The 21,639-nt window shown below is 54.4% G+C and overlaps 1 long non-coding RNA gene across 2 annotated transcripts; it reads left to right on the forward strand.

The window, feature by feature from the left end:
* Nucleotides 1–4: 4 nt before the first annotated feature.
* Nucleotides 5–15,555, forward strand: LOC133241217 (uncharacterized). 2 transcript variants are annotated; one of them, XR_009734555.1, is made up of 3 exons: nucleotides 5–637; nucleotides 5,625–13,147; nucleotides 14,875–15,555. It is a non-coding gene; the product is annotated as an uncharacterized LOC133241217 (long non-coding RNA). The 2 variants fall into 2 exon arrangements; XR_009734554.1 differs by having other exon boundaries at nucleotides 10–13,147.
* Nucleotides 15,556–21,639: the final 6,084 nt, after the last annotated feature.

The following is a 21,639-nucleotide window of genomic DNA, read 5'->3' on the forward strand; positions in this document are numbered from 1 at the left end:
GGAGAGCTCCTTTCAGCCCCTGGGTCCTGGGGCCATGCCAAGCAGCTGAGTCCAGAACAAGAGGCCCTGTGGCGTGAGGAGTCCTGCCCACTGGGCTGGGCTGCTATTGCCTCTGTGCCACTCCAGCTCCGTGGCCCCGAGGCAGCCCCCAACAGCACCTCGACCTCTGAGCCTGGTGTGGGAAGGCCAGATTCTGCCCAGCCTGCCTCAGGGCCCTGAGCCATGGTGGCTGGTACAGCCAGGGGTAGTGAGAAGAGGTGGGCAGGGTGCTGGGGCTGATGTCAGCTTTGAGAGAAGGCCAGCAACTGGCCTTGAGCAGGTTTTTGTCCCCAGGAGCACGTGAGCAGCGACGGGGCCACCCTGTGGGGGTGCTGTCTGGCCCTAGGGCTCAGAACAGTCCCAGATTCAGCTCAGAGTCTTTATTCCTTTAGCTCGGCACTGCAATCCCAGGGTAGTGCCTGGCTTGCTGTTGGCCTCCCGCAGCACTATTTAGAGAAGAAATTCCACTGGGACACCTGGTACTTTGCAGAGCAGACGAACATTTCTGGACTTGCTGTGGGGAGAGGCAGGCTGAGGCTGGGGTGCCAGGAAACAGGCTCTCCTAGGTGGATGCAGATGTAATGGACAAGGGCCGCAGGTAAGCCTTCTGCTGGGGTGGGTGAGTGGGACCCTCCTGCCTGCCTTTTTCTGCAGGGAGGCTGGCCTGGAGGCCTGGCTGGAGCTGGGCAGACAGGGCCCAAAGCTGAGCTGGTCTGGGGGTGGAGCCTGTCAAGTCGCGGAGCTCCAGCCTGGCTCCGCCCCTCCCTTCCCAGGGCTCAAAGGGATGACATCACCAGGCTGAGGGCTCTGACCTGGATGGGCTGGGCTTGTGGAAGCTGGCTCCAAAGGGATCCAGGACTTCCTGGGGTGGCCGGGCCTGCTTCTCCGCTACTCATCTGAATCCCCCTTCGGCCCCGGGATTTCTGCTCTGGGGGTCCTAGAGCTGGCAACTTGCTTTTCAGATGTCCAAGTCTGGGGCTCGGGTCTTCCACCAGAGACCATGCCTGGGGCAGGTGGTCAGGCGCTCCTCCCTGACTTGGCCCGCACGGGCTGCTCCATAGTTCTGAGGGGGAATCAACCCCTGGTTCGAGCCGGGCAGCAGTCAGCCGCAGCAAACCTACCATCCCCTTGCCGCAGGTCCATGCCACTCTCTCCGCCCCCTCCCCCCCCACCAACTGAGTGCTGGTGGTGCCTGTTTGTGGAGCATATGCTTGGCTGGCTGCTGCGTGTCTGCTGTTTATCCGTCTCTTCCCACTTAACTTCTGTTCCCGCCTGGCCCATCTGGCTCCCTGGTACCTGTCTTTCTCGCGGGCGCCTCCATGCGACACTGCATTCCTGCCCCGCAGTCCTCCTCCACCACTTCCCTCCTGGGGCCTGGCTCTCATCCAGTCTGGGCCACCACCGGAGCCCTTGACCTTGGATCTAGGGGCAGTGAGCTGCGTCGGAGTCCCTGCAGTGTTCTGGCCGCCCTTGGGGAGGGAGGTTGAAATGGGTGATAGAGGGTAGCATGTGAGGGGCCTGGGACTTGGTGGGGCAGGGTCTGGGGCTGGGGGGAGTCCTGCTTCACTGGGTCCTTCTGAGCTTCCTTCCCATCAGGGGGCTTTGTTGGGGTAGGGCCATGGAGACACTGCCCTCTGCCTGCAGCAGCTGTATGAGAGTGACCTGTGAGTAGCAGTAGAGAGAATGAGGTCAGGGAGGCCCCAGGATTCTTCTGACCAAGAACCTGGAGTGCACCCTGCTTCTCCCTGCGGAGGGGGACTGTGGCAATCTGGTGGTCTGGGCAAGAGGCCAGGGAGAAGCTGCAGGATGCTTCCAGTGGGCACGAGGCGGGTGGGTTAGGGTTGGCCTCCCCTCAACCACTAGATCCGTCCCACTCTGGCCTCCCCTCAACCACCAGATCCGTCCCACTCTAGCCAATGGCCCAATCACTGCTCCCTCCCCCCACCTCCCACCTGCTTCCACACCCCAGCACACACAGCATCTCCCGGGTAAGATGCAGTGGCTTCCCGCTTCCCCGGGACTCACACATGAGGGGCTGGTGGAGCCTGGAGGAGGACGGAAAGGAAGATCAGGGCGGGGACTGGGGCTGCTCCTGCTGGTGGAGGCCGCGCTGGGCCCGAGTCAACAAGGATCTTCCACATGCTCCCTGGAAGCGACTGCTTCCCTCGGAAGCCGCAGGGCTTGGCGGCCAGGCCTCGCCGCGTGCCGCTCCATCTGCCCGCTCTGCCGGCTCCTGGCCCGCTCCCTTGGCCTCTAATCTTCTTCCTTCCTCCTGAGCCTCCTTTCTCCTGCCTCGCTTCCCATCTCTGTCCGGCCGGGTCCGTCCGTGCCGCGGTCCCAGGCCTTCCTCCCCTCGGCCTTCATCCATCCAGCTTCCTCTTGCGCCTCTGCTGTTTCTCGTGTTCAGATTCTCTCTCTCATACATATTCAGCAGCTCCTTGAAAATCCACCTGGATCATTCTAGTGCTAGAAGCTTAGATCCACTTCAGGAATAAAGAATAAAGCTTCTCACCCTGTGAATCTGCGTCCCTATCTCTGGACATGGGCCGGGATCAGCCACCTGGCTAGTGTTGGTGAAGCCGTATGCTTTTCCACACAGACGCACTTACTCCCTCAGTGCCTCCTCTTCCGACCTGGGACCAGAAGGACAATGACGTCCAGAGACACACAGTCCTGTGCCTCGGGGGCAGCCCCCCTGCCCTGGAGGGATTTGAAGATTTTAGTCCTGGAAATGTATGCTCCGAGCGTCTGAACCTTTGTGATTTACAGCCCGTTCACACTTGCCCTGTTATCCCCTTCCAACTCCTGTAGGAGGTTCAGAAACGAAGGAAGTTTCTGGCACCAGCAGTGCTGGACAAACAGCTGGCATCAGATGGGCTCAGGTTCCAGCCCTTGACCGTGGCAGGTGAACAGAAAGATCCAGACAGACGTGGGGGAGTGGTGGTTAAGGGAGGAGGGGGTGTGACACTGAGCCACACCCCACCCTCCTGGGGAGGGTGGGAGGCTGAGCAGGAGGAGGAGGGGGAGGCAGACCCAGCCAGGCCACTGCACAGGAGGTGGGAACGGGTTCGCGGTTCCCCAGCCCCGTTGTTCCCGGCTCCTTTCTCTGCCTTTTTTTTTATCATCTGGCCTTGTGACTCCTTTTCTGCTTGATTCTTCTGCCCCTGCCCGTCTTTCCCTGCATCCTTGGGGTCTGCCACTATCCTTTGCTCCCTTTCTCTTCCATCTTCCCTATTCCTCACCTCCTTTTGCCCCCTGACTGCCTCCACATCAGCTCCCCAGCATCTGTCTCTCAGCAACAGTGTCATCAGTGTAGCCTCAAAGTGGCTGGACAGCCCAGGGGCTGGTAGATCACATCCCTTCCCTAGAGTTCCTGACTCCGGTCTAAACTCCCAGGCTGAACCCCGTGTACCCTTCGTTTTTGAACCCCTGGGGGCTGTCCACTCAACCCCCACATGACATGCACCCAGTCACGCGGACTCACCTCGAGGCCCGTGGTGGGGCCTTGGGCAGACAGAACTGCTCTTCTCTGGGGACGACTCCCGAAACCTGCCCCCTCCAGATCCTCCCCCCATCTCAATTAGCTAAAGATGGTGGTTACACCCCAGAAGCCTACCTCTAACTTTTCCTCCACAAGCATGTGATTCTTCAGTTTTCAGAGTGACTGCTAGGCCAGTGTCCTAACTTCCCTTATAGTTTCTTTCACTTCTGTCCTGAAAAGAAGAACAAATCTAACAAACCCTTCAAAACCCACACTGTATGCCACCAAAGAGATTCCATCAGGTAGGGGGGTCACCTGTGCCCCTGGCTCCCTTCATCAGCACCCCTTCCATGCTGACCCCCCAGCTGCTTTGGGAGGTGGAGTCAGAGCTGAGGCTCGCGAGCTCCAGGCCGCCTGTCCTGGGGCTAAAGGTGATGTCAGTTTTAGGAGAACCATGAGCTGGGGCCCCTCCAACTCCCCAGGGCGGTTTCTGAGGCAGCAGCTGGTGCTATGAGAGCTGAGTCCAGTTGAGTGGTCTGGGGCACTCATACGCCCCTCTGAGCTCAGGTCCTTGTCTGTGAGGAAGGAGCAGTAAAACCCTGCCCTATGGCTTTGTTGAGAAGATTAAATGCAGAAGCAGGAGTGTAAGCGCTAGGTACGTGTATGGAGTTCCAGAGAAGCGGGTATGGAACATCGAGGCATCAGGTTTGCCGGGGAGACCGGCAGCAGGCAGCCCCCGGCCTCAGAGAGGTCTCAGAGAAGCCCCACAGATGCCCCGGGGCCTTGGGAGAGGCTGGCAACCTCACTGCCTCCACCACCTCCATCTGCATCCTGTTGTCTGCCTGGACAGGCATGACCAGCATGTCACAGTCTTCAAACCCTTTGCCCTTGGTGCCAGAGATGTGGGAACTAGGTCAACCCACTCAAGTTCGGAGGTGAGGCCCCGGCAGGAGAGCAGCCTGATTTCCTGCCTTGATGAGACAGCAGGCAGGTATGGAAAACATGATCTGGCTATAAAATTAACGTGGGTAAGGGACGCAGCAGAGGCACCGAGAAACCCTTGGTCCTTCCGAGTTCTGTGCCGTGTTCATGTGGAACCGCAAGTCCTCAGGACAGCACGTTGTCTTGGGTTCCATGGCTTCACCGAGCCTTGCAGACACATCCACTTAGCAGGGGTTACTTGACTGGGTGGTCTTCCCTGGTAGTTCAGCGGTAAAGAATCTGCCTGCAATGCAGGAGATATGGGTTTGATCCCTGGGTTGGGAAGATCCCCTAGGAGGAGGGCACTGCAACCCACTCCAGTACTCTTGCCTGGAGAATCCCATGGACAGAGGAGCCCAGTGGGCTACAGTTCATAGGGTCACAAAGAGTCAGACATGATTGAAGCGACTGAGCACTCATACACGCACTTGATGGGGAGATTGGGAAAGAGCAGGAACAAAGAGAGGGAAATAAAGGCGGGAGAGTCAAGCTGTTTTTATAACCCATTGTGTGGAAGGGCCCAGCTCCCGGCTTTTGTGCTGATTGAGGCATGGTTTAAATTTGACTTCCCCTCGAAAGAAACCACAGCACCAACAAAATGACTGTCTCGCATGTTCTGTATGTTGGCAGGTCTGGGTAGGACAGAGGCCCCTGGCTGCTGGAGGTGGAGGTATTGCCAGATTGGGACGTGTGGAGAAGCTGCAGAGCTCACAGGACAGTGCAGAAGGTTAGGAAGGGCCAGATGGTCCAGTGGCTACAGGAGGGGAAGCCAAGGCCCAGACGCTCAAGATCACCCAGCCTGTTGGTGGCAGAAGTGGGCAGAGCACAGAGGTCTTCTGACCCCCAATCTTGAGCTTCCCAGGACTGCAAACTGCCCCCTAAGAAATGATTCCAAAAGGAGTCATGGCGCCAGAGACGGCTGAGCTTGGTCTGCTTCTGTCATTTGGAGGGTGTCTACCACAGAGAGAGGGGAAACTGAGGGCTCCCCATGAGCCTGGCACAGCCTGCAGACATGACGGCTTCCCCAGGAGGCAGAAAAATGGGGGAAATTTGGGGAGGCACGGGCTGCAGCTTTGGGTCACCCTGTCCCCAGGCTTCTCTGATGACTCTCCTTTGTGCTCAGGCCTGGTGAGGACCCCAGGCTGCCCGCCTGCTGGGGTCAGAGGAGGGGACAGAGCCAACGAGCCTCGCTGTGGCTTCTGCTGGTTGGCTGTGACTCCTGGTCTGCCTGGATGGAGCAGGAGGGTAAGAAGAACAGGAAGAGAAAGGAAAGCAGCTAGAGGATGCAGGATGCCCATCTGCTGTGTGGTGGAGGGGCCTGAGGAGGAAGGAGGCATGCGGGCCCCCAGCCAAGAGGCTCAATTAGGGTTCCCTGGCATCCACAGGCCCGAGGAACAGCCAGTGCCTGTGGGAGGTCAGAAAGCGACAGACTTGGAGCCAGTTGAATCTGGGCTGAAGACCTGCTGCTCTGCGTCAAATTGCCAACCTCCTTGAGTTCTGAGCAGAGAAGGCAATGGCACCCCACTCCAGTACTCTTGCCTGGAAAATCCCATGGACGGAGGAGCCTGGTAGGCTGCAGTCCATGGGGTTGCGAAGAGTCAGACATGACTGAGCGACTTCACTTTCATGCATTGGAGAAGGAAATGGAAACCTACTCCAGTGTTCTTGCCTTGAGAATCCCAGGGATGGCGGAGCCGGTGGGCTGCCGTCTATGAGGTCGCACAGAGTTGGACACGACTGAAGCGACTTAGCAGCAGCAGCAGCATGAGCTCTGAGCGTCACTCCACGGTATAGGCGACCCTGCTGACCTTAAAGACTTAGAGTGAAGATTCAACAATGAAGCTCCAGCCCAGCTCCTAGCACAGAAGCCAGCACGATGGCCGTGGTCCTGGGTTCCTGGGGTGCCTGCGGGCTGGCTCCCGCCATCCACCTGCTCCTGGAGTTCACACACTCAGACCAAGAGGAAAACGAGGAAAGGATGCAGGTTCTCCCACAGTGACAGAAGCCAGCGGCTGAGCCCAAAGTCCACGCTGGGTCTCGACTTCCCCAATCCACTGTACTTAATCGATGGGTTCACAAGCTTGGCCAGAGCAATGCCATCCTTCGCAGGGACATGAGGGGAGACAGAGGGGGAGAAGGTACTGGGCATGTGTTGGAGAACCAGGTTATGGACGTCTGTATGTACGCCGCCGTCAGGATCTGCTACAGATCCGACTTTGAGCAACTGGAGCCCGGTTACTTGAAGGAGATCCCTGAGAAGGTGAGGTTCTTCTCAGACTTTCTGGGGAAGAGGCCTTGGCTTGCAGGGGCCAAGCTCACCTAGCTGGACTCCCTGGATTATGACATCCTTGATTGGCACCGCCATGTTTGAGCCCAAGTGCCTGGATGAATCCCAAACCTGGAAGACTGCCTTTCCCATGTTGAGGGCCTGAGGATCTCTGCCCCTGAAGCCCAGTCGCTTCTGCCCAGGGCCTCTGTTTCTGGAGACTGCCCTGTGGGGCAGCAGGTGGGACCTTCTAACCAGATGGAGTGAGGAGCCGGTGCCCTCAAGAGCAGCCGGACCTCCCTGCCCCCAGAACCACCTGTCCTTTCCTTTCTCCTTCTGGCCACTCTAGATGCCTTCACAGCCCCCTTGTCTCCCTCCCAACTCCCTTCCCATCCTTCCTTTAAAGCTTTAGCTCCCGTTTTTCTTCAACAAATTTCCTCCCCCACCCCCATGTTCTTCCTCCTGCACTAAAGCTCAACCAGACCGTCCTTCCTTTCCATGGTTGCTTCTGCCCTGAGGAGTCCACCAGACCCCCGTCCCAGAGAGCTCTGCCCTGAAGACCTGACTTGGCTAGTGTGGGGGCCATGCTTCCCTGTGTGGTTCCTGCGTGCCCTATCTGGTCCCCAGTAAAGACTTAATCATACCACCAACAACTACAAGACTCTAGTACGTGTGCTAGAATCTGAACGTAGCAGGCGCTTCTCATGGCTCACTCCCTTCCTCCCACAAACCCAGCCAGCCCCACCACTTCGCTTGGTGCTCCAAGGTTCTGAAAGCAGAGAAGGCAATGTCCTCTAGACGCTCAGGCTGTCCTGGCAGCGGAGGGTCCACTGATCCCAGACCAGGGTCTTCTTCCTATGGAGCTTCCCAGAGTTACTGCCAGGCACCGCCAGGCTCCAGAGCCCTGGACAAAGGTTCTCGGATGCGTGTCTTTAGACATAGATACAAAGCGATCAGCATACTAGATCCCAGAATTCAAGAGAGATGGAACTGCTGGTCTAAAGCCATACATCATCAATGCACAGTGAGGGGGGACTTTGGCCACGTGGGCTCTGAACCCCAGAGCCGGCTAGGAGGGGCTTGTCCTTGTCTGGAGAGCCCTCGGATCCTCTGCCACTCTGCAGGCACATCAGTAAGAGATGCATTTGCAGGCAGACAGACGCCAGTTCAAATCTCAGCTGTATTCCTTTCCAGCTGCATGACAACGGGTTTGACCTCTCTAAGGTCTGCTCCCTTGTGTGAAAAGGAGGATGCCAGTTCATTCGGAAGGCTGCCCGGAAGAACAGCTTGAGAGAGGCACACCATTTAACCACCACCCAGTGGAGGTGACTTGACGGTGCTTCAGACCAGTGACCGGTGGTCCTGACACTGCACTGTTCTGCTCCTTTCTGTTCTGTCCTGAACCTCTTCTGCTTCTTTGCTTCACTTGAATCAGATCCAGTGCCATCAAGTCCTGATCTTTGACCCCTCCCATCAGCCTGACCCTCCATGGTCCCCACATCTTCAGAATAGCCCTGCTGGAAGTGACCCATCCCATCTGACCCTGGCTCACCTGGGATCAGCAGGTAGGTCTCCCTCCCAGGACAACTCCTTGAGCCAGGAGCCAGCGTTCCCCAGCAGGAGGGGCCAGGGCCCCAGGAAGAGGAATGGTTCTGGGTTTGGGCCTCCACTTGGGAGCTGGCTCAGGCCCATCTCTGGCCACTCAGCCTCCTGAGGAGCCTGCCGTGAGGGACATGCGACTAGCCCTAGACCCTCAGTGCCCTGGTCCACTCCCGGCGGATCCGTCCACACCTCATTTAGCCACTTAGGGAGGAGAAAGAGCAAGGGGAGCTGGAGAAATCTGTCCAGACCCTGATGAATAGTTTCCCAAGCCTGCTGTTGCCATGGCAGCCAGCTGGGAACACCATTTCCAGGGCCCGAGGCGCTAAGACCTGCACGGGGGGCTGCCCTGCTGGGCTGCTGCCCACTCGCCTACCCCCACCCGGCCTCCTGGCTCCTTAGCAACTGCTGTCACCATTGCCATCGCAACCACGCTGCAGCTTCTGCACTGGCGGCTAGAGTGGGGGAGGGGGCAGTGTCCAGGGATGTTCTAGGAGGAGGCGGGGAGTATGTGCCTGGCAGAGTCGAGGTACTTATGAGGTAGGAAGGGAAAACCTGGGCCGCTTTGCCTCAGTGGCCACAGGCTCCTTCCTGACTATAGACTCCTAAGGATGTGTTTGTGTATCTTGGTGTATGTGGGTTTTTCTGGAGAAAGAGTTTAGAGTTTTTATCCAACTCTCAAAGAAGACCAAGGTCCCCAGTGAGTAAGAGCCACAGTCATGGACACTTTTGCTTTCAGAGTCAGAATCATCTCAGGGACTGGTTGATCCCCAGGCTTCGGAGATAAGCACAGGGGAAAGGTGGAGGCAGGAGGCGTGCTACTCAGGGACCCCTCAGGGGTGCCCCCTGGGGTCCTTTGGGAACAGGGGCTGGCGTCTCCCTCCTGACCACCTTAGATGGTCCATCCTTCTCATCTGCCCCGGCTTGCAGCTCTGCCCCGAAGTCAGCCGTGCAAACCATCTGTGTTTCCTGTGCCCAGCCCCTGAGTCCCGTGTCCTACACACCCTCTACAGTGTCCCAGCAACCTGCACACTGACCAGCGGGGATGTTCACTCACCACTGCCATTTAGAGATGAGAACTTTGAAACAACAGATAAAGTGAGCTATCTGCCAAGTCGATGCAGTGGGTTTCCCTGTCCCCGAGGAGCAGGAGTCACAGGGCACCATATTTTCTCGGGGGACACTGTGCAATCTCCACTGTTGGCTACATGCAGATCAAAGGAAGTGACCTCGGGACATCCCTGTAGACTGACCTCTGCTACAGAGAATTGCCCATGCCCGCAGGTCAGGTACCCCTGGGTACCCTGGGTGGTACCCTTGGGCGGGCAGATGGCACAGTGTCTCTGGCTACCAGGTGCCTGGGTCAACAGTCTAGGTGAGGGATTTTGAAGGTTCCACAGAGGGAGCAGAAAAGACCAGATGCCCCACACTTCAGTGGCATGTGGGGGGCGGGCAGGTGTTCATGAGGGGCCTGAGAGGGAGGTGAGAGGCTTGGAACACCCCCAGGCCACGTGGGCTGTTGGCATCCTAGCAGAGGATGACAGGGACGCTGTGTTCGTCACTGCTGAGCAGAAACACAAGGTACCATCCGATCCGCAAGTGGGAGTGGGGGTCTCCGTCATCTGCAGGCTTCTGTGGGAGCAATCTCTCGGCCCCTCTTTTTGCCCCAGAGGCGCAGTGCTGAGAGCAGATGGTGAGGGGGAGGAGGGTGGGTCCCGATTCCTGAGTCACTTGTCTGCCGGGCTTCCTTTTGGGGGTGCTGGCAAGTACAGCATGCTCCATCATCGCGGACAAATTGGTGGCCGGATGGCAGGGAGGCGAGGGTCAGACAAAGGAGGTGACGCTGGGAGTGCCTCACACCCAGTCAGGAGGTGATTAAGCTGTGGAGGAGAAAGCCGGGGAGTCATCGCTGACTCAGGGATGAGGCTGCTGCTCTGTTCTCGCCTCACCTGCCCGCTCACTCGCAGGCTGGAGTGGGGAGGCTGGTTGAAAAGGTGAGTGATTCAGAGGCACTTTAAAAAGCAGCGCTTCTTAAGCTGACGAGCTTCTGAGACTGAATCAGACTTTTTTTTCCTTTAATTTTCCAATGTGAGGAGGTTGGAGTCTTTTCTGAGAACTAGGGACAGAGCCCAGGGTGGACACAGCTGGGGGCCTGGACAGGCGAAGCAGCCATGTGCCCCCTAGCTCTGAGTGGGGTGTGTTTGAGGGAGGCTGCCGGCTGGCTAGTTAAGGGCCTGGGATGTGAGCCCAGTCTGGACTCACTAGCTCTGGGCAGTGACCACTCCCTCCAACTCCACGGCAACCCCAGGTCTGTTTTCTCATCCATAGGAAGAGACTAGAATTCCTGGGTACCAGACTGGGAGGGGAGAGGGCAGGGCAGCACCGGTGCAGCCCTAAATGAAGAAGCAGTAACTTCTCTTCAGTTTCTCTCTCCTATTCCGAAGAGAAGTAAGACATCCTGATTGATATCACACGCTGTGGTCACAACAGAACAGTAAGATGGGTAATTCAGTGATGCAAATTACCCTCAAATACAATAAACATTTACTGAAAGACGCTGCTTTATTATTGGCGACCCCCTCTGGGAAGGTGCTAAAGGTGCACGGATCTGGTTGGTGGGTGTCCAAGGAGACTGAGATGGTGCTCCTTGTGTTTTGGGTTCAGAGTCTCAAAGACAAAAAGTCAGAAAACTAAGCTTTTGGAAGGGCTGAATATAGAATAATCAAGACCCTAAACCTTGGAGGGTTCGTCAAATGCCCCATGTCGGGCTGGGTGACACCAAACATGTGCCTTCAGAGTGAGTCTAATTCTCTTCCAATTTTTCTTTATCCCAAAGGAGAAGGAAGAATCTTTGACCAGCAAGAGCAGCCAGCTTGCAAAGACAGGATGGCTGACATGAGGTGCAAACAAGCAAGTCAGGGAGGTCACTTGTTTGACCTCCAGGATGCATTGCCCAGAGCCCGCAGGGTGATTCCAGCTGTGCAGGGCACCCATGCCCAGAGCCCCTGTGAGCCTGGCAGCTGACAACATGCACCCAAGGGGCCAGGTCTCGGCTGGGGCTCACCCGGAGACACACCCTCCATCCTGCTGTCCACGGGCTCCCTCCTGCCTGGTACCACTCCCACCACCTGACCGTTCTGGGCTCTGCCAAGAGCCGCCTGTTCAGCCGGTGTGAGCTGCTCACACATAGCTTTCCTGCTGTTTCCCGGGGTTTATTATGACCTTGGGAAGAGTCAAAGCCATTTTCTCCTTGGCAGGAATGGGTTTTGGGCTTGTCTGAATTCTAGCCACAGATGCATCCAGAATGTTCCCACAGCCACAAGAGCTCCACAGTCAGGGTCACTTAACCATCAAATTGGGAGCCAGGTAACCAAGATCTCGGTTGGTTCCTGCACCCACTGGTGGGAGGGGCCTGACAACCCATGAAGCGTCCTTTTCTGCTCCCAAAGCCCCGCTTCTTATACATGCCCGGCCTCCACCAGCCACACAGACAACTCTCCTAGGAACTTCCCTCCTCACTTGCCATGCATGGGCTGCAGCCTCTTGCCATTGAAAGCACGGACCACAGCCATCAGCATATAGATTGAGCTGTTAACACAGGAAGAACAGAGTGAAAAGGGAGGGGGCTTACAGAGCTGAGGTGGGCTTTTCTGGGGGAAGGTGGTTTCTGAGATGAGGGGTCAACCAGCTGCTTCTGCCACCTCGCCAAGGAGAAGGGGAGAGTCTGAATAAGGGGGTCATCACAATGCCTGGCCCCTCCCCCATAGGGGCAGAGGAAGGGGCAGGAAGCAGGGCTGGCGTGTCTCTGCACCCCCACTGTCAGTCCCAGGCCATCAGCCCGACACGTCCTGCTTGCTGAAGGATCTCCCTGTCCAGTCTCTACTTTCCATACTGGGTCTTGATTCTCCTTTGAATCTTGGCCACAAGCAGACCTTTGCTGAGTCTGTGACCACAAGGCATTTAAGATGCAATGTTAGTTTCCCCCACCCCGGTGGAAGGGCGGGAGGCAGGTGGCAGGGCTGGATTGGAGCCCAGGATGATGCTTGGTGGGAAGCTGGAGGGGCAGGTAGACTCAGATTACACACTTGGGAGTCCAGACGAGGGAGCTGATGCCTCGTGAGATGAAACGGTTTGTTTACCAAGAGCTTGTGCTCATTGATGGGAGAGCAAGACTACGCTCAGGTCATTGGACACCCGAGCCTTCCTGCAGCTGTGGAGCCTATCCCATCCAGCAGTGGCTCAGGTGATGACGGGTGGCACAGCTCTGGGAGCAGAGGGGCATCCCTGTGTAACCTCGACCCCTTCCAGATGTCCCTGCCTTGCACCAGGGGTTACATGCATCCTGGGGGCACACTTGGGAGGAATGACCTTTTAGAGGTGTTATGCCTGGATAAACCTCCAGACCCTGTGGGAATCAAAGCTCTGAGTGGAGTCCTGCAGTGTCTGCTGCGGCCTCCACGCCTCCCCTGTCTCCTGAATGTCTCCTGCTTCCAGGGGGCTCATGGCTTTCCTAGTGACACTGGGATTCGTGGTTGTCACCACTCCTGCACCTGACCCTGTGTACTCCCTCCTCCTACTTCTCTCCATGTGCTGCTCTGTGAACAGCTGTTCCTGCCTGGGGAGGAACACCCAGATCTGCAGACCAGGCTCCTGCTGGTGATGTGAGTGCCACTGCACACACGGCCACACACACTCGACACCATCTCTTGCACACTTGCCACGTGCTGGATGGCGGAGTGCACATCACATGTGACGGGATCTCTGCCCCAAGCAGTGGTCAGGTGAGTGAGGAAGCTGCCTAGTCAATCGGTGGCTTCGCGGCAGCACGATGTGACCCATGTTTGGCCATGACAGGCCCAGGCCAAAGGAGTTTCAAAACAAAACAGACGGATGGTTACATCAACCTGGGAAGCAGGAGGTGCCCAGAGAGGGTGGGGCTTGGCTGGATCCCTGGAGGATGCCTGGGGGGTCAACCAGGGGAAGGGCGTTCAGGAAGGGAAAACGCAAACGGGACATATACCAGGCAGGTGTTCAGCTGCTGGAATCCACTGGAAATCTCTCCACTCCTCACCCGGAGCAGGCTATCATGGTGGGAAGGGCTCCCCTGGCAAGAAAGTCAGACACAGGTGTGGGCCAGGGCAAGTCACTGACCTACACCTCATGGAACACGAGAGGACTAGATAAGACGGTCTCTCAAGTCCTTTCCAGCCCCAGAGCTGCCTTCTCCCCCTAGACCACTCTAGAAACCCCAGACAGAGCAAATAAGGTTCACCGACACTAAGACCTCCTCCCAGGAAGGCAGGTGAGGATGGAGCAATAGGGCTGCAGGGGAAGTAGGGGGCTCACCTTTTTGGTCAGGCAGGCCCCCTCCTCCTGTGGGCAGGAGGATGTTGGGGCAAGAAACTTACATCTGATGGACATGCTAGTGGGAGCTTTTCTGTCACGATGTTCCACTCCAGTGCCTTCACTTCTATTATTACACCAGTGATTTATTCCAAAAACATAAACTGAGCAACTGGCTCCCTAGGGAGAGGTTCCCCCCCGCCCTGTGAGCCGCCTCCCCAGCCTACTGTGTCTGCTGTGCTTGATTCAAGCTCATTCTTGGGGTGGGTGGGGGTGATGGCAGGGCTGGGCAGGGGGGCTATGTCCCTGCTATGTCCTCCCGGACACTGGACGTTAATGGCTCCGACCAGCGGTGCTGCCTGCCCGGTGCTGCTCTAATGCATTTGAAACCTGGGTGAATGTCATTCTTGGAGCTGTGGGTTCCTCACCTCTGAAACATGGAGGAAAATTCTGAGAAGACAGTTTCCCTTTTAGGAACCTGGGGACAAGCAAAGACTTGAGTTCCAGCTGGGTGCTCTCTCCCCTGGTGGCTGGTGCTCCCCATCCCAGGAGGATGGACACAGCTCTGGGTTGTGCCCCTTCTCCAGGGGCCACTGTGGGGATCCCCATTAGCACCGCTCCAGTACTGTGGGGCTGGCAGGAGAGATGCTGTCACAGAAGGCAGGGTCTGGGACCACCTGCTGTGTCCTTGAGACATAAACCCTGGAGTTTAAAACACCCTCCCAATAATCCATTGTGCTTGGCTTCTCCTGGCTGAGATGGAAACTGGTGAAGGTCGTGTGGGGGCTGGGCTGGGCAGACGTGTCACCGAGGCATGCTGGGTAATCGCTCCCTCCTCAGGACCCAGGAGATGTTCTGCCTGCACGGTGCCGTCATTTGTCACTTGGCATATGTGGATGTATATTTTAGTGATTTTATGAAACACAGCCCGTCTGTATTTCAAGTCTTTCAAGGGAAAGAGCAAAGTGATACATAGTAAGTTTTCAGTAATTAACTGATTTTCTTATTGCAAACGATTATAACCCCAGTCTCAGAGTTCATGAGTTTATTAAAGAATTGGAATTTTGAACTGTCAGAACATAGGAGTCTTAGCATCCTAGGCCAATTTCCTCATAGACCTACATACACAGCATAAGTTGTAGTATCTCTCATTAAAATCTTCCAGGAGGGCTTCCTCGGTGGTCCAGTGGTTAAGAATCCATGTTGCAAGGCAGGGGACACAATTTCGGTCCCTGGTTCTGGGAATATCCCACATGCCCTGGGCGGCTAAGATCGTGTGCTGTGAATACCGAAGCCCACATGCAGTGGCTACTGAAGACTGTGTGCCTACAGCCTGTGCTCCACGACAAGAGAAGCCACCAAAACATAACTGGAGAGAAGGCTGCACTAGAGAAGAGCCCATGCAGCAACGAAGATCCAGTCCAGCCAAAAATAAATAAATAATATAAATTGTATATAAAAATATCACCGGGGGAAGGGGAAGCAGGTGCCAGGCTGTGAAGGTGGCAAGAAGAAGCCCCTGAAGCAGCCCAAGAAGCAAGACAAGGAGATGGATGAGGAAGATAAGGCATTCAAGCAGAAACAGAAGGAGGAGCTGAAGAAACTTGAGGAGCTAAAAGTGAAGGCCGGGGGAAAGGCCCCCTGGCCACAGGTGGAATTAAGAAATCTGGCAAAAAAATAAGCTGTTCCGTGGACCTAAGACAGTGATGATCCTTAGTTCCATTCCTCTGCAAACACCGGCATTCCCTGCCATAACAGCCCTTTGCATCCTCTAGCTAGGATGAAGTCTTGTCTTGGAACTTATTGTACATTTAAGAATAAACTTTCGTAAAAAAAAAAACAAAAACAAAAATCATACACTGGCTCATTTGTCTTCATTTCTTCTCAGCCATTTCTACCTTAGCTATGAGATCCATATAAACCCAGTCCAGAATCCTGCCAAAGTGTATTCTTAAGTCTATGTTCTATTCTGATTTCTGTACCACCTGAAATTAAACCAACTCATTGGAAAAAAAAAAAATCCTCCAAAAGGTGTGTATGGCTGGAAGGCTGACATCTGTTATCACTTGGCTCTTTTTGTTCCTTTCCCAGGGCCAGTCGGCAGTGACACAATTGAGTTGGAACATTGACCCCAGGCTCATTTTCTTTCTACCATGTCGTGACTCTTCTTGGTGTGTGGGCCGAGGCAGTGGCTTCTGGATGGTTCTGTGAACTCAGCTATGCATCAGGAGGCTGAGGCAATGGGGGACAAGACGGCCTTGCCAAGTTCAAATGAGCAAAGAAGAATGTGTAGACTTTCTAACAACAAAAGCAGCAGGTCATCCAGATTCTGGAGGGGGAGGGTCACACCAAGTCCCCCTCACCCCACATGATGCCATGTCTCCTTCCACCAGGAGAGGAACGTGGTCATGACCATGCCCCATGGACTGCAGCATGCCAGGCTTTCCTATCCTTTACCATCTCCAGGAGTTTGCTCAAACTCATGTCCATTGAGTGGATGATGCCATCCAACCATCTCATCCTCTGTCGTCCCCTTCTCCTCTCGCCTTCATTCTTTCCCAGCATCAGGGTCTTTTCCAATGAGTCGGCTCTTCGCATCAGGTGACCAAAGTATCGGAGCTTCCACTTCAGAATCAGTCCTTCCAATGAATATTCAGGATTGATTTTCTTGAGGGTTGACTGACTGGATCTCCTTGCAGTCCAAGGGACTCTCAGGAGTCTTTTCCAGCACCATAGTTTGAAAGCTTCAAGTCTTCGGCGCTCAGCCGTCTTTATGGTCCAACTCTCACATCTATCTGTACATGACTACTGGAAAATCCATAGCTTTGATTTTTACAGACCTTTAGACATCCTAATAGAGGCGGAAGAGGTCTAAATGATTTTTACCTTGACTCCTTCTTTACAAGGAGAAGAATCTGAAATCCAGAGGTGACATAGGGCTTCCTCAATTTCTTCCCCCTACCCCAATTCACCTGTAGTTCACCTGCCCTTACCTTTAGGTGTAATGGCTTTAAAGCCACCTCTCCTCTTCCTAAACTTCTTATACGAGAAAGTGTTTTTAAGCTCATACAGAAGATGATCCAGACACCTCTAAATCTCTAAGACAGGACACGCCATCCTAATATCAGTAGACTTTCCATCTCACTTTCATTTGTTTGCTGCTATATTTCCTAAACTTTTTCAGTAAATAGAAAAGGGATCCCACCCTTAAATATTAAAAAAAAAAAGTGAAGGATACTAAAAAATTCTTTTTGGCTGCACTGGGTCTTCATTGCTGCTCACAGGCTTTCTCTAGTTATGGTGAGCGGGGTCTACTCTCCTGTGGCACACGGACTTCTCATCGTGAAGGCTTATCTTGTCGTGGGGCACTTTCTCTAGGGTATGCGGGCTTCAGTAGTTGTGGCACACGGGCTTAGTAGCCCCGGCATGTAGAATCTTCCCAGACCAGGGATTGAACATGTGCCCCCTGCATTGGCAGGCAGATTCTTAACCACTGGACCACCAGGGAAGCCCCTTATGTATTTTTCCATGGGTGTCAAATAGACAGATCTGCCCTCCCAGGGGCCTTGCTGCGGCCTCTTGTTGAGGTTAACACAAGAGAGCTTCCTTGCTCATAAGCCATCTAGCTGCTTAACCACCTAAAGTCAAATGAAGGTCGTTCGTTAGTCCCTTGGAGAACTGACTCTGCCTAATGACAGAAAGGTAATATCTTTAAAAGCTTTCTCTTTTATTTCCTGCCAAAGTTCAGGTTGATTTATAGGCTAGATCCAGCCTGGGCTTCTGGCACCCAAGCTTGTCAAAGAGGAAAACTAGCATAAGACCACTGGGACTTCCTGATGGTCCAGTTGTTAACACTCCTTGCTCCCAGTGCAGGGGACCCAGGCTCAATCCCTGGTCAGGGAACTAGATCCCACATGTTACAACTAAGAGCCCACATGCTGCAACTAAAAATCCTGTGTGCCACAACCCTCTGCAGCAAAACAAAAAACAAAAAAGCCCACAGAGACCCTCATAGGTGGAGCTATGGAATAAAGATGCTGTGGGTGGGTCTCGGGAGAGCTCTCCCCAGTTTTGTACCATGTAGTTCTCAAGATGTAGCCATGAGCATCTTGAACAGCATCTGAGAAACTGCTAAGATGCCAAGCTAAAAATACCACAGAGCAGCGCAATCAAGGAGAAATACAGAGCTGGGCATGACTCCCCTGGAAGGTGTGAGACTCAAGCAGGGGCCAGCCTGCCATGCACACCTCAGGCTCTCGTTGAGGGGACCGCCCTGGGACTCAGCCTGATGGAGAGTGAAGGGACAAATGCTTCTGGCTTTAGACCCTTTTATTGTGGAATCAGGTAGTTGTCATGCACATGTCTCACGAGCACCCACCATGTGCCTAGAACTGAAAGTGGAGAAAACGCCACTCCTTGAGGACATGAACTCTGAAACCTGTTGTCGCCCTTGGTGACAAGTGTAACTTGGCTTTTGTGGCTTCTGGCTCTCTGCATCCCAGTTTCAGGATCTACTTCTTCTAACACTTAATCATGTGTCCCTGATGAATATTTTCTCTAGTCTGCTTCTACGAACAGTCTGTTCCTGATTATTTGGAACATTTTACCATCCGCGCAGCGGCCTCCCCTCCCCCAACCACTGCTAGGGGCTCCATCAGCAGTTTCATGGTCTCTGGGCAGCAGGACCCACTTCCCTCAACCTTTTTGCTGGAGCTATGGCCAAATCTCATAGGCCCCCGCTCAAGGTGCTCTTAACTTGAGGAGTGAGGGGTGGAGGGGGAGGACAGATGAGTAAGGGGCAGTCTTGCTCCCCATATTTTAAAATGACAATTGTTATTAGAGACAAAGCCTTGTCTTTGAGGAATCAGTAGTCTAAAGATAGATGTCCTGCTATGGGCAACCATCCACAGGACTCAAAGAACAAACTTTAAAAAAGTAACAGGAGGCATTAGCATTTATATCTTGCACAGATCAAGGTAAGCATGTTTGCACTCTGATATAATTTGGTTACTCTGTCCCTGGCTGTTCCAGCAGGAAATGCTTTCTCCCTCATATCCTAAATTATGTTTGAAGACTATTCCTTTTAGAGGACAGAGGTGCAGAGCCATGCACCCCTTCTGGCTCTAGCATCTTGCCGCTGACTTGTCTGTCATTTGTGAGATGGATGGAGCAAGAGGTCATGAGGTGACTCAAGAGAGCGTGAGTGCTATTGATGAACTTTCAATAGGTTTTCAAAAATGTAAAATACTTGTTTTCACTTGTCCAGCCTTGACCCATTTGTTTAACTTTCCTTGTGAGTGCTGTGTGGAAATACCCCAGCCACACTGGACGCATGGCCTTACAAGTGGATACTTGAGTTTACCTTGGAGATAGGTAGATTTTGCTTTGCCTAGAAACTCTGAAGGGCTTCAAGTTTTGTGGATGGAGAAATAGTAAGTTCCTTAGGGGCTGGAATCCCGGGCACTGAAGCAGCTCTGCTTTTCCTGGAGCCAAGATCCCCAAGATCTCCTGTGGGCTCCTCGGCACAGAGGGAGGCAGTGAGCAGGTGAGGAAGGTTGTGGTCAGCTCCCACCAAGCATCCTCCCTGAAGTGTTGCTCTTTGGGAAATTTCTATTAGTACCAGAGCACCTTGAACAGTAGTCGGATTGATAACAGAGCCCTGTAAAGTCCCCGCACACGAGCCCAGCCATGGCAGCCTCGGCGAGAAAACAGGTGTGCGCTTGGGGCTCTGCTGCAGGGTGTTACTAGAGAGGGGAGGACTCAGTGGCTAAGCCCCTCCCAAGGAGTCTACAGTGACGGTGGGGGGAGGCTGGGGGGCTTCTCCGGGCAAATAACACAGGTCTGTGAGCTGTCCTTGTGCTGAGCCAAGGGCTCAGGGAAACTGTTTTATCTGCATCTCCACTCTTCCTCTGGCAGGTCCCCTGTTTGCATAATGTGATCCTGGCCAGATTTGCCGTATCCTGGCGGGGATCCCGACACCTACCTTGTCTTCCTTGGGCCCTCAAGGACGTTGGAGCCAAGGGAGACGCTCACGCGAGGGGGTGCAAAGTCAGAGGTCTCTGCAGCCTTGTCCTGTCAAATGGCATCACCCCATGGTCCCAGCTGCCCTTCCTCCTTACAATTAGCCTTCCGTGCCCCTGGTTCTCCCTCGAGGGACAAAGCATCTGAGCACATGGGCCCTGACTTCATTACTCACCAGGGTAAAGCGCTGGTGACTCAGACAGTAAAGAATCTGCCTGCAATGCAGGAGACCCCAGGTCGATCCCTGGGTTGGGAAGATCCCCTGGAGGAGGGCATGGCAACACGGTCCAGTATTGCTGCCTGGAGAATTCCATGGACAGAGGGCCCTGGTGTGCTACAGTCCAGGAATGGGGTGGTGAAGAGTTGGACACGACTGAATGACTAACATTTACAGTTTCAGGGTAAAGGGGGTCAGTCAGAACCGAGATCTCTGGGCTGAGATTCACTGCCCTGCAGAGCTGGGGGCCCAGGCTCACGGCTGATCTCTGTGGTGGCTGGACAGAGAGTGATGCACTGCTGGGCAGCTTATCCTCACCTTGGGAGGCGAGCTTTGTCACTGTCATTCCTGCCAACCCCTGGGTGCCCACTTGGAAACTGCAGAGGAACCGAGGCTTGTGCTTGGAGCCAGCTGCCACACCATGAGGATGTGGAGCAACCCCAGGCGGAGGTCTCCCCGGGACAAGCTCCAGCCAGAAACCTGGGGAACTTTGCCAGGGTGACTGAGCCACTTGGAGGTGGGTCCTCTAGCCCCAGTCAAGCCTGCCGTGACACCGCCCAGGCTGACACCTGCCTGCAGCCTCGTGAGATACCCTGAGCAGGGGCCTTCCAGCAGAGCCACTGTCTGCTTCCTCCTGGGTTCCACAAACTGTGTGGAACTATATATGCTTATTGTTTCAGTCTCTGGAACATGTTCCAAACACTCCAGGACTGATCCCATCAACCCTTCCTCCAGACACCCCAGGACTGACCTCATCAATTTGTGTTTCAGACACAAGGACTGACCTCATCAAACCATTTCCTGACATCCAGTAATTACCTCATACCTTTTTCCAGATACACCAGGAAACAGCCTCTTCAAGAGGTGTTTCAGACACCCCAGTATTGACCTCATCATGCCTTTTTCCAGACACCCCATGATAGACCTCATCAAACCTTTCTCTAGACACCCCAGGACTAACCTCCTCAATGGGTGTTCCATACAACCCAAGACTTTCCTCCTTAAGCGTGAAAAGACACCCCAGGATTGACCTCATCAAGCCTTCTCCAGACACCTCAGGACTGACTTCATCAAGTCTCCAGATGCTACAGGAATGACCTCAACAATCTGTGTTTCAGACACAAGGACTGACCTCATCAAGCCATTTCCTAACACCCCCGTAGTGACCTCATCAAGCCTTTTTCCAGACACCCAGGAATGACCTCATCAAGCCTTATTACAGACACCTGAGGACTGATCTCATAAAGTCTTTTCCCAGAAAACTTGTGAATGACCTCACCGAACCTTTTTCCAAGCTCCCCTGGGCTGACCTTATCAAGGAGTAATCCAGACACTCCAGGATGGACCTTCTCAAGGCCTTTTCTTGAAACCCCAGGACCTATGTTGCAGGTCCCCAGCTGCAAACTCTCACTCCTCTCAGTAGTTGATTTCCTCGCCTCCCATGAGAAAGGACAAGACCATCTTAGAAAGAAGAAATAAGACTGCTACCAAGCAGGGTCCTTGGACTCTTTAATCAATAGGAATTGATCAGAAGGCAGAGGACTGAATTCAGGGAAGGTTTAATAAAGCAGGGGCCTCTGCTGCAGCAGAGAGAAAACAAGTAACAGGTGTCCTTGCTGTTCCTTGAGGTGGTGAGCTGCTCCCTTAATTAGGGTGGAGTTCAGGATTGTTCCAGGGGTTATGCTGGCATGA

Source organism: Bos javanicus, chromosome 29 (genome assembly GCF_032452875.1).
Source record: "Bos javanicus breed banteng chromosome 29, ARS-OSU_banteng_1.0, whole genome shotgun sequence".
Classification (NCBI taxonomy): domain Eukaryota; kingdom Metazoa; phylum Chordata; class Mammalia; order Artiodactyla; family Bovidae; genus Bos; species Bos javanicus.